We start from the raw sequence: 13,573 nt of genomic DNA on the forward strand, positions 1-13,573 counted from the left end.
TAACTGGCTATCCCTTGACTAAATACTGAGCTTTAGGCATGTGGTTGTATATTGGCTGCACTGTTGCTTCTGGTTGCTTGTTGTAAGCATTCGGGACAGCATTTTCCTGTGGATGGGACCCAGTCTTGGGTCTCATTGACTGAAGTCTCCATCCCGCTTTATCATCTTACACATGGACCTTTCTCCTTTTTTCAAGATCAATAATTTTTACTATGCCAAATATTTGTTGAGACTTTCTTAACCTACACATTGGAATAAACTGCAATTTTCTTGCATCGTTAAAAAATCTAATTAAAATATTATGCTATGCTCATAATTAGACACTTAACAAACATGGTTAGGAAAAATGGCTTTGTCCCCTCAGTCATGGTGCTACGTTACCACCTGTGTTTAGGCCTAATGCTGTCTGTATCACACCCTGCTGTGTGGCAGAATTGTCACTTTACATGTATCAGAGATTCTGTAATGATTGCAGAGACTTCTCAGCTTCTATAGCTGCAAATACTCAGTATTAGCATTTCCTCTATCTTCTTTTTCAAGGTATTTTTATACATAAAACTATTTTTGCTAACAGGGACTGAATCCCTATGCAGTACATGAGCAAAGCTGCTATCTTTCTAATGATTTTCAAAAATGCCTGCGCCTATTATTTCAGAAATAACTTTTCCTTCTGTATTCTCTGTGGCACTGTTCTAATGATTTTCTTTTCTCCAAGTTCTGCTGTGGGTTGGAAAGGTTATCCAAGAACTGGTTATATTTTAGTTGGAAAACAAAAAATTCCACTTTTAGAAATGTCAGAGTTGCCACTGTTGAATGAAATGTTATTGATTATATGATAACAGTGTTTGTTACAGAATTAAACATACTTTTCTTGGCTTAAGCAGCCAACAGTTTTATAGTTTAACATGATTTGTTAAGTTTAATATGTTCTGTTAAGCAAATCATACCAATGCCTTCTACTTATTGAAATTCTAACCATCCTTTCACTTACAACTTTAAATTATACCCCTTGGAACTTTTCTTGATCTCTCTTTGGAATTAATTGATCTTTCCTCTGTATTCTCATAAAATGTTATTTTTTATTTCAATAAAAGTACTTGCTTCTGTATATATGGAACTAATAGTTTGTTGTTCACGTATTTAAAAAAAAAATCTAACTCCCTCTCCCAAATATGAGATCCGTTTATGACAGGAACTTTCATGTCATCTCTCTGAGGATGTAACACACTTAAAATAGTTGATATTCAAAATCTATTTGGAAATTCATGTTTTACATATTTAAAAGGTAAGTATAAAATAAAGTTCAGACATTTTAAGTGTACAGCTAGATTAACAAGGTGAGGACTAAAGTCATTTTTATTTTCCTCCCTTTTACCCTTTCTGCTATTATTTTCAAATATTTTAATTCTACATAAATTTAAAACCACAATGTAGCCTTCTTATTATTGTTTTTTAGCAGTATACATTTAGATTTTCACACATAGCTATATTTTCCAAGAGTTTTCATTTATTCCTACATTTCCTTCCTTGCACATGGATTAATTTTGTTTTTGTCTGGAGAGCATCCATTAGTGCTCCTTTTACTATAGTTTTTCTGGTCTGGTGATAATTTATATTCTCTCATTTTTTTCAGTTGAAATTCCAGTTTTCTCTCCTATTTTTAAGGCATTTTTCACTGGGTGTAGAATTCCAAGTCAGCAGTTATTTCTTTCAAAGATCTAATTTGACTTTTATATTTCTAACACTGTTTCTGTTGAAAAATCTACCATCAGTCACAAGATTATTTCATTAGAAATACTGTATGTGTGTGTGTGTTTAATCACTGCTTTTAAGGTTTTCACTTTGTTTTCAAGTTTCAAGAATTTTATTATAGTATGACTATTTTGTAGTTTTCTTTCATTTTATGCTGCTTTGGGGTCCACTGAACTTGAATCCAGGACCTGTTGTCTCTCATCAGATGTAGAGAAATCTAAGTCAGTATTTCTTCAAATATCACCTCTGTGCCTTTTGCTGCTTAGATCACAATAATATGTAAATATTTCATTGTGACAATATTTCACTTTTGCTTTTTCATATTTTTCTTTATTTCTTTGTGTTCTTCAATTTGGATATTTTTTAACTGATGGATATGACAGTTGTCTAAGTCTTCTCTTCTGTTGTTTTTAATTTGCTGCAAACCTGTCTGCTGAATATGTAATTAAGTTTTAAATACTTGTATTTTTAGAATTTCTACTTAATTCTCCCTTGAAAAGATTCAGGGAGTAATCTGTCTCTTGGTAGATTAAATAAAATTATTAATCTTCAATTTCCCATACTGTAATTTATAGAAATTATTAATCATAGTTATTTTAAGTGTCTGTTCATAACTGCAATTTCTGGAAAATCTGTGTAGCCACACTTTTTTGTGTGTTTCACTGTTTGCTCTTTATTTCTTTCCCTAGTTTTAAGTCATGGAATACCAATTGTTGGCATACTTGCTGATTTTTTATTGAATTACAGACAATGCATATGAAAAATCTGTGAAAGCTCTAGATGATATTTTTCTCCAGTGAGTGTTTTCTCTGGCAGCAAGATATATTAGAGAAGATTTGATTCAGTCTTCTCCAACTTAATAATTCAGGTGACATGAGACCACCCCATTTGTTTTCTGCTTAGTTTCTTTGTCTCTCTACCAGTGTATAGGAGGCTTAAGAGCCGACATGTTATTGGGAGGAAACTGTAGACAGAAATTTTGGCTCTCATTTCTGAGGTTTCATTTCTCCTTGGTTCTTCAATTCAAGCCTCTTCTGCCATTTCCAAAATCCAACCTCTGTCTCCCCTACCCAGTGATACTTTCAGATGTCCCACAGTGCCACTTTATACTTGATCTCTATCAGCAGATGTGGGTATTGGCAACTGTCCTGCAATTGTCACTTAGTTTGAGTGGTCCTAGGCTAAAGTGGACAATTAAACTCAAACCATTATAATAGACTACTCCTGGTACTGGTTTTATTTTATATACAGTGCAGGAGACCCAGATTACCAGGGAAGTTGCCACAAACATACCTTTCAAGGTGGATTCCAAATGAAGACTCAGGTGTGAGAGAATGAGACCTCTTGAGTGGGTACTACATGCGACACACTTTTAGGGACTATTCTCTCTTATAATAGTTCCATGGGCAAAGCTTTATGCACCCAGCAACGTGAAAACCTAGTTACAAGTTACACTCCACTTTTGGAAGCCCAAATGTGTGACTTCCCAGTAGTTATTTATAACTGGTTCAACTATCCCAAGTCAAGATGCAATTTCCAATTGGAAGTCATTTTTACCATAAGCAGTTTGCCTAGTAACAAGGTGATATTCCATTTTTATCAAATTTGTAGTAAAATGTAGAAGTTTAACCAAAATTCAGTCTCCCACAGAGAAGGAGAAAGAGATCTTGAAATCCTTTATCCACATAAACTGGTGGAACATTAGAAGCTTATTTAGGCCTTCACCTCAGTGTGCCACCCTTCTCTCTGGACGTCAAAGGTCTTGATGTCATTGGTCATGGTTGTTCTCAGTGTCTTCAAGAAGTTGGTTTATATATTTTATGCAACGGTTGGTGTTCTTATTCTACCACCTCCAGAGGTAGAAGTGAGGCAAAAAGTTAAGGTTGTATATAGTTTTCATCATTTCCTTTTTTGGCTTCAAATTGATCATGGCCCAGTGGCTGTTAGCTATTCACATTTAGTGGAATTTATGAACATGTTTTAAATTGTAAAACAGTTTTCTATATACATTAGAAGATATTTCAATGTGAGTCATAGAGGAAAGCTTCTAAAGAGACAGAAAATTAATAGTGTTCTTCCTTACCCTCTAGAGCCCACTTTATGCAAAAAAAATACCACCTCTTATGTATAAGTTCTGTTAAAACCAAATTATTAGAGTGTTCTCTATATCTGTCAAAAGTTCACATCAGGAACTTAGAAAATCAATCGTTACAGTAAATTTGGTACAGTTTTTCATATGTTTTTATTTATCCCCAGGAAGAGACAGATAAGCAAAAATAAAAACTAAAATAAGGGAGTAAAATGTATAAACCATTTAAAAAACAAACTTATAATATTTTAAGAACACCCAAAATCAGAGAGGTAGAAGCATCTACCATAATTCCCTGCTAAAGCCCATAAATTGGGAGTTGGTGGTAGTTCAAGAACAGAAGTTTGCCTTTCTTTAGTCTACATCATAGTATTGCTTAAGAATTCAACAGTGTAAACAGTTCCAGATTGTTCAAATTTCTTATGGAAAAAATACTTATGTGACTTAAAATAGTTTATCTGAAAGTAACAGATTTTTACTGATTCCTACTCTCATGAGAAATGATGCTCCTATTAATTACATAGAAACATTAAAATGTTGGAAAATATGTATGATCCATATATAGGAAGTTTTAGTATCAAAAATATAATAAAAATGAACACATCAGTTTTCACCTTAAACAATGGAAAGAGGAATAATTAAACTGTGAATATTTTGATTTTTTATAGTAAAAATGGCTTTCTTAAAGTGACTAAAATGTTATTTTTCTAGTGTGTAGTAATTATCATTTACTTGTGGTCTATATTTATTGACTTCACTACACACTCACACACACACATCTATCTATCTATCTATCTATCTCTACCATCTATCTGTCATCTGTCATTTTAAAAATTCTACTTATTCCTATGTGAGAGGCTGTAACCAAAATTGGAAAAATAAAAAGATTCTGCACATTCGAACACTGTCTTTCCTCTGGTGTTGTCACTTTTTTCTCTTTATTTTATTTTTCAAGAAGCTCTACCTCTTTGACCTTTATATTTTCTGGTTTCGTCTCATGATAACACTAGTCCTGTTTACTCTAGAATGTAGTTGGCATCTGCACATGCTGATTTTGACTGATAATCTGGTATAATTGTAATGTTTTACTGGGACCAGCTAAATTTCAATTTCTCTCACCATTGTTCCTTAAGAGGCCACTAAATTATCTTAATTCAGAGTTTTACTGATTCAAGTTCATTACCATAGTCATTTTCTTCTGGTTTTATTTATTTCTATTAACTCCTTAAAAATATCACTCTTGTTCTCTCTCTTTCTCTTTGACAGTCTTATACACACATTCTGTTTCTCTGCATATAAAACCAAATAAATGTAAAACACTATTAACAGCTATTAACAGTGAATGACTGAGAATGCAATAACTTCAGTGAACTCAAAATGAGATTTTAAATTGCTTCAAAAATTATTGTTATAATGTCATATGTATCATTTTAAAACTAAGCTAGTTATATCTATAAAAATGTAAATTGTGTCAATATGATAATTCTTGATTTACATTAATGTCTGTGTATCATATTTTAGCAGGAAAAAACCATCTTACCATAATATTGTTTCAAATGTTTAATGTGAAGCACAAACTCAGTTATGGTGACATTATCATTATGTCCATAAGCATTTTTAAATTCCTCCAAGAAAAACAATGTTAAGCAAAAGTGGAATAATCGAATGATATGTCTCACTGTGCTTTACCTTTTTTTTTTTTTTTTTTTGCGGTACGCGGGCCTCTCACTGTTGTGGCCTCTCCCGTTGCAGAGCACAGGCTCCGGACGCTCAGGCTCAGCGGCCATGGCTCATGGGCCCAGCCGCTCTGCAGCATGTGGGATCCCCCCCGGACTGGGGCATGAACCCGCGTCCCCTGCATCGGCAGGCGGACTATTAACCACTGCGCCACCACGGAAGCCCGAAGCAAAACATTTTAAAACAAATTGCGTTAGAATGAAACAAAAAAGAGGGAGAAAACAATACTTAATAGGATATATTAGAAATGTATTGAGAGAGTAAATAGATTATTCAAGAAAGAATAAAATTAATAAATGTCAGTAAACTTTATCATTTTATTTGTCCCACTAATGGATAGAAAAGCATGAGTTGGGCCTCTCACTGTTGCGGCCTCTCCCGTTCCGGAGAACAGGCTCCGTCCAGCTCAGCGGCCATGGCTCACGGGTCTAGCCGCTCCACGGCATGTGGGATCTTCCCGGACCGGGGCACGAACCCGTGTCCCCTGCATCGACAGGCGGACTCTCAACCACTGCGCCACCAGAGAAGCCCTGTGCTTTAACTTTGAGAAAAGATTCCTCACATGTACAGCGAGGAATAAGATATTTTTCCTTTACTAAACAATTAATCTTCAGATTATTTCATTTCAGTGACTAAAATCCATGACATATTTGGATATTTTTTCTTATATGCATGACACTGTTTTTACTTCAAATTTAGCTCCCACATTTATCATCATAATTTCACTTCCAAATACCTAGGAATAGGAAATGCATAAGACGTTCCCATTTTATATCTTGGGAGACAAAGACATTGAACTTAATTCACTTGTCTGAGGAGAAAAAGCAGGAGTGGATCCAATTTGCTTCTTTCCAGAATACAAAGGAACAAATTAATTTCTGGGCTTTGCTTTGTTTTAACTCTTCTTACTAGTTGAATTTCCAGCAGATGTGCATAATTGTATTTAGTAATCAATAAACTTGCCAAATAAATCAGAATGTGCAATAAAAGGATGTGCTCATATTTCAAGCATTATATTTGAAGATTTGTGAGCTCCTGTAATATACTGCCACCTATAAAGGCATTTTGCTTGGCATATTTTAAATGGAAAACAAAAGCAGCCTGGTGGTCTTATTTGAAGCTTTCAGTAGTTTTCCACATCTGAGAACCACTTACAATTCTGCCTGACCATGAAAGTAATAGCTATTAAAATAGTCAGAGTGTTTTAAGTTAGGATTGGGGCCAGCGTTGCCAGATTAAATGTAGGATGCCAAATTAAATGTTACTTTCAATTAAACAATGATTTTTAAAAAATAAATATGCCACATTCATATATTTGGGACATACCTATACTAAAAAATATTTATACTTTATATGAGATTAAAATTTAGCTGGATGCCCTATATTTTTGTCTTCTAAATCTGGCAACCCTAACTGCAGTGCACTGACATGTGTAAAGATACTATTTGTAGAAAGCCCTGTGCCTATATTTACGAAGGCCAGGCAATTTCATTCTTAATCACTAAAGTCTCCTGGAGTTAAGTTGAGAGAGAAATAAATATGACCATCTAACTATATAAGACTTAATTATATAATTCATGTATTTTAATAAGTTGAACTAAAATATCAAAATATTTTGATATGGACTCCATCAAGTTTATTTTGGGAAAACTGAAATATTAACACAAAATTTTTATTTCTTATATTTGATCCCTGTAATTTGGATTTCTTTTTATTAAACACAAACACAAATAAATACTACAAAAATGTCTGCAGTTATAAAGAATATTCAATATTTTTTTCAATTCTTTTCCTTTGGCCTTGTGGAGGCATAAAAAATTAAAATGCATAATGATGGTGAGACAAACATGAAGGTACAAATTTTTTTAAGATTAACGATGTCTCATAGTTTGGGAACATTTCATAGATGGCAGGAGAACATCATTCCTTTTTTTATTGTGGTAACATGTACATAACAGAAAATTTACTATAGTAAGCATTTTTAGGTGTACAAATCAGTGGTATTAAGTGTAGTTAAATTGTGCAAACATCACTACCATTCAACTCCAGAAGTCTTTTCATCTTGAAAACTGAAGCTCTGTATCCATGGAACAATAACTCCCCATGACTCCCTATCCCTAGGACCTGGCAACCATTTTTTACTTTTATTCTTTCTTTATTTTTTTAATCCTCCCATGACCCAGCCCCTGGTAACCACCATTTCTGTTACTATGAGTTTAGTGTTGTGTTTTGTTTATTAGATTCGACATATATGTGAGATCATGTAATATTTATCTTTCTGAGTCTGGCTTGTTTCACTTCAGTTTCATTCATATTGTCACAAATGGCAGAATTTTCTTCTTGTTTTAAGGGTAAATAATATTCCATTGCAGCAAGCAGCCTAAATATCCACTGACAGGTGAATGGATAAAATAGGCTCTCTCTCTCTCTCTCTCTCTTTATATATATATATATATAAAATATATATATATATGTGTGTGTGTGTATACACACACATATGTACATATACATGTATAAATATATAACCTTTCTTTATTTAAGGAGAGGAAGAATAGTTGACTATAGAGAAACTCAGGTTGCATTATAAATCCTAAAAAAAGCCACATGAGTGTTTTATTTATATAATACTAAAAGTATGCTTATTTCTATCACCCAAACGCTGTGAATTTTTTACATGGATTCATTTGCTGTATACTCATGAAGAAAAACATGCTCACAAATAAAAATCTGCTGATTTTATAAATAAAATATAGGAATAATTAAAGAGAAAAGGTATTCACATTTTTCATATTTCTGTTTTCTTCTTTTATCATGGAACTTGGAAATAGATTTCTCACATAGAATGCTAGTTATATCCAGGCTTTGTCTGTTCATTCATTCATTTATTCTAAAATCTATATATTCACTCCTAAGTTTAAAGAAATGAAGGAAACAAATCAGATTATTTTTTCCACTCATTAAATGACTAATCATTTACATTCATAACTGTAATTACACCTGCATTGATTGCAGTTATAAATGTATGAAATTCTTGGTTAGAAATTCCCTTAGACTACTATAGCAATGTATAAAATCTAAAGAACACTATCACCAAAAGTTGGAAGCAAATAAGATGTCCTTCAATACTCCCTCTTGCAAGAGCACCAGAATCACAACTAACTGCTGAACAGTCATTGACAGGAAGACACTGGAAGTCACCAAAAAAGATACCCTACATCCAAAGACAAAGGAGAAGCTGCAATGAGAGAGTAGTAGGGGCGCAATCACAATAAAATCAAATCCCATAACTGCTGGGTGGGTGACTCACAAACTGGAGAACAATTATACCACAGAAGACCACCCACTTCAGTGAAGGTTCTGAGCCCCATAATAGGCTTCCCAACCTGGGAGTCCAGCAATGGGAGGAGGAATTCCTAGAGAATCAGACTTTGAAGGCTAGCAGGATTTGATTGCAGAACTTCAGCAGGATTGGGGGAAACAGGGATTCCACTCTTGGAGGGCACACAAAGTAGTGTGTGTATTAGGACCCAGGGGAAGGAAGAGTGACCCCATAGGAGACTGAACCAGACCTATCTGCTATTGTTGGAGGGTCTCCTGCAGAAGCAGGGGTGGCTATGGCTCACTGCGGGGACAAGGACACTGGCAGAAGAAGTTCCGGGAAGTACTCCTTGGCATGAGCCCTCCAGGAGTCCGCCATTAACCCCACCAAAGAGCCTGTAGCCTCCAGTGATGGGTCACCTCAGGCCAAATAACCAACATAGAGGGAACTCAGCCCCACCCATCAGTAGACATGGAGATTAAAATTTTACTGAGCTCTGCCCAGCAGAGCAACACCTGGCTCTACCCACCACCAGTCCCTCCCATCAGGAAGCTTGCACAAGCCTCTTAGATAGCCTCGTCCACCAGAGGGCAGAGAGCAGAAGCAAGAAGAACTACAATCCTGAAGCCTGTGGAATGAAAACCACATTCACAGAAAGATAAACAACATGAAAAGGCAGAGGGCTATGTACCAGATGAAGGAACAAGATAAAACCCCAGAAAAACAATTAAATGAAATGGAGATAGGCAATCTTCTAGAAAAATAATTCAGAATAATGATAGTGAAGATGATCCAGGACCTCAGAAAGAGAATGGAGGCAAAGATCAGGAAGATGCAAGAAATGTTTCACAAAGACCTAGAAGAATTAAAGAACAAACAAACAGAGATGAACAGTGCAATAAGTGAAATGAAAAATACACTAGAAGGAATCAATAGCAGAATAACTAAGTCCAGGACCAGATGGCTTCACAGGTGAATTCTATCAAACACTTAGAGAAGAGCTAACATCCATCCTTCTCAAATTCTTCCAAAAAATTGCACAGGGGGGGAACATTCCCAAACTCATTCTATGAGGCCACCATCACCCTGATACCAAAACCAGACAAAGCTACTACAAAAAAAGAAAATTACAGACCAATATCACTGATGAATATAGATGCAAAAATCCTCAACAGAATACTAGCAAACAGAATCCAACAACACATTAAAAGGATCATACACCATGATCAACTGAAATTTATCCTAGGCATGCAACGATTCTTCAATATACACAAATCAATCAATGTGATACACCATATTAATGAATTGAAGAATAAAAAACATAAGATCATTTCAGTAGATGCAGAAAAAGCTTTTGACAAAATTCAACACCGATTTATTATAAAAACGCTTCAGAAAGTGGGCATAGAGGCAACCTACCTCAACATAATAAAGGCCATATACGACAAACATCATTCTCAATGGTGAAAAACTGAAAGCATTTCTTCTGAGATCAGGAATAAGACAGGATGTCCACTCTCGCCACTACTATTCAACATAGTTTTGGAAATCCTAGCCACGGCAATCAGAGGAGAAAAAGAAATAAAAGGAATACAAATTGGAAAAGAAGAAGTAAAACTGTCACTGTTTGCAGATGACATGATACTATACATAGAGAATCCTAAAGATGCTACCAGAAAACTACTAGAGCTAATCAATGAATTTGGTAGAGTACCAGGATACAATATCAACACACAAAAACCTCTTGCATTCTTACACACTAACAACGAAAGATCAGAAAGAGAAGTTAAGGAAATAATCCCGTTCAGCATTGCAACAAAAAGAATAAAATACCTAGGAATAAACCTACCTAAGGAGGTGAGACCTGTACTCAGAAAACTCTAAGACACTGATGAAAGAAATCAAAGATGACACAAACAGATGGAGACATATACCATGTTCTTGGATGGGAATAATCAATATTGTGAAAATGACTATCCTACCCAAAGCAATCTACAGATTCAATGTAATCCCTATCAAATTACCAATGGCATTTTTTACAGAACTAGAACAGAAAGTCCTAAAATTTGTATGGAGACACAAGAAACCCTGAATAGCCAAAGCAGTCTTGAGGGAAAAAAAACGGAGCTGGAGGAATCAGACTCCCTGAGTTCAGACTATACTAGAAAGCTACAGTAATCAAGACAATATGGTACTGGCACAAAAACAGAAATATAGATCAATGTAACAGGATAGAAAGCCCAAAGATAAACCCACATGTATGGTCAACTAATCCATGACAAAGGAGACAAGGATATACAATGGAGAAAAGACAGTCTCTTCAATAGTGGTTCTGGGAAAACTGGACAGCTACATGTAAGAGAATGAAATTAGAACATTCCCTAACACCAAACACAAAAATAAACTCAAAATGGATTAAAGACCTAAATGTAAGACCAGACGCTATAAAACTCTTAGAGGAAAACATAGGAAGAACACTGTCTGACATAAATCACAGCAAGATCTTTTTTGACCCACCTCCTAGAGTAATGGAAATAAAAAAAATAAATTAAAAAATGGGACCTAATGAAACTTAAAAGCTTTTGCACAGCAAAGGAAACTATAAACAAGAGGAAAAGACAACCCTCAGAATGGGATAAAATATTTGCAAACGAATCAACGGACAAAGGATTAATCTCCAAAATATATTAACAGCTTATTCAGCTCAATATTGAAAAAGCAAACCACCCAATTAAAAAAAATGGGCAGAAGAACCAAAATAGACATTTCTCCAAAGAAGATATACAGATGGCCGAGAGGCACATGAAAAGCTGCTCCACCTCACTAATTATTAGAGAAATGAAAATCAAAACTACAGTGAGGTGTCACCTCATACCAGTCAGAATGGCTATCACAAAAAAAATCTACAAACACTAAATTCTCGAGAAGGAGTGGAGAAAAGGGAACCCTCTTGCACTGTTGGTGGGAATGTAAATTGATACAGCCACTATGGAGAACAGTATGGAGGTTCCTTAAAAAACTAAAAATAGAACTACCATATGACCCAGCAATCCCACTACTGGGCATATACCCAGAGAAAACCATAATTCAAAAAGACACATGCACCCCAATATTAATTGCAGCAATATTTACAATAGTCAGGTCATGGAAGCAACCTAAATGCCCATCGACAGACAAATGGATAAAGAATATCTGGTACTTATATACAATGGAATATTACTCAGCCATAAAAGGAATGAAATTGGGTCATTTGTAGAGACATGGATGGACCTACAGACTGTCATACACAGTGAAATAAGTCAGAAAGAGAAAAACAAATATAGTATATTAATGCATATAGGTGGAATCTAGAAAAATGGTGCAGATCAACTGGTTTACAAGGAAGAAATAGAGACACAGATGTAGAAAACAAACATATGGACACCAGGAGGGGAAAGCAGGAGTGGGGTGGTGGTGGTGAGATGATTTGGGAGACTGGGATTGACATATACACACTAATATGTATAAAATAGATAAGTAATAAGAACTTGCTCTATAAAAAAAAAACAAAATTCAAAAAAATCTAAAGAACAAAGGAGAAAATAGGAGTTTATGAATCTTTATGGATTAAATATCTAAATTTCCTTCTCTGAATTCACCACCTAATATTATAATAAAAATGTATGTGTTTACATTTAGGAGCTTTTTTTTTGGTAAACACCTATATGTATAGGGTATTTAATTTTTGTGGTCTCATTTTTTCCTCAATTTTAATGTTTTATATCTATATGTATGTATATGTATATATGTGTGTGTATGTGTGTGCAGTGTGTGTATGTCTGTATATAAGATATGTGTGTGTGTGTGTGTGTGTGTACAAACTTTAGAAACTGTTAATTATACCTGCAAGATTATTCATATCTATTATCTATCTAGTTATCTAGTTGAATGTTCTGGATAGTGCCCAATTCAGGCTTCTAGGCCTTATATGCTCTGATGATATGATGAGTATACTGTCAAGGTATTTCTGAATGTCTTGCTTACTTTTGTCCCAGTATAATTTGTGGGCATGAAATATATATTGCTAAGCTTTTCAACATAATAGATATAGAAAAATTCCATTAGGCACTTTATAACACTGAATAAATTTATTAGATGTTACATAAAATCTGTTCTGTTTTGTCTCGTGTTTGTTTTACTGAAACCAATATAAGATCTATTATCTTATGTATAAGAAATATCAGTATGGCCCTATCCTGTGATTTGTATCTATAAAGCCAAGCACTTACTGCATTAATATTCAAGTCTGGTATAAGTTTTAGTGAAGTTTTCAATCCATATCATTATTTTGTCATACCTATACTCTTGAAATGGACTTGACAGATAAGGCTAAGAAAGACAAAAGAATAGATTTGTTTACGTAGAGATTATTTTAAGCCTTTGGAAGCAGCAGAAAAATCTCAGGGGAAGGAAATAAGAAGCAGAGAGGCAATCTGTGTGTCTCTCATCTTCTAGTAGTTCCTAGAGCTTACATGTAAGAAGATTAGGAAGCAAAACAGAATTACAATTGAAAACCTTTCTAATGAAAACAAATTTACCACGTCTGATTGTTTATATTTTTCATCACTTTTTGACAACAGCATAATATTGAGAGATGATTCAATACAACAGAATTATTTCCTATATAAACAATTTGT

Source organism: Hyperoodon ampullatus (assembly GCF_949752795.1).
Source record: "Hyperoodon ampullatus genome assembly, chromosome: 12".
Taxonomy (NCBI): domain Eukaryota; kingdom Metazoa; phylum Chordata; class Mammalia; order Artiodactyla; family Ziphiidae; genus Hyperoodon; species Hyperoodon ampullatus.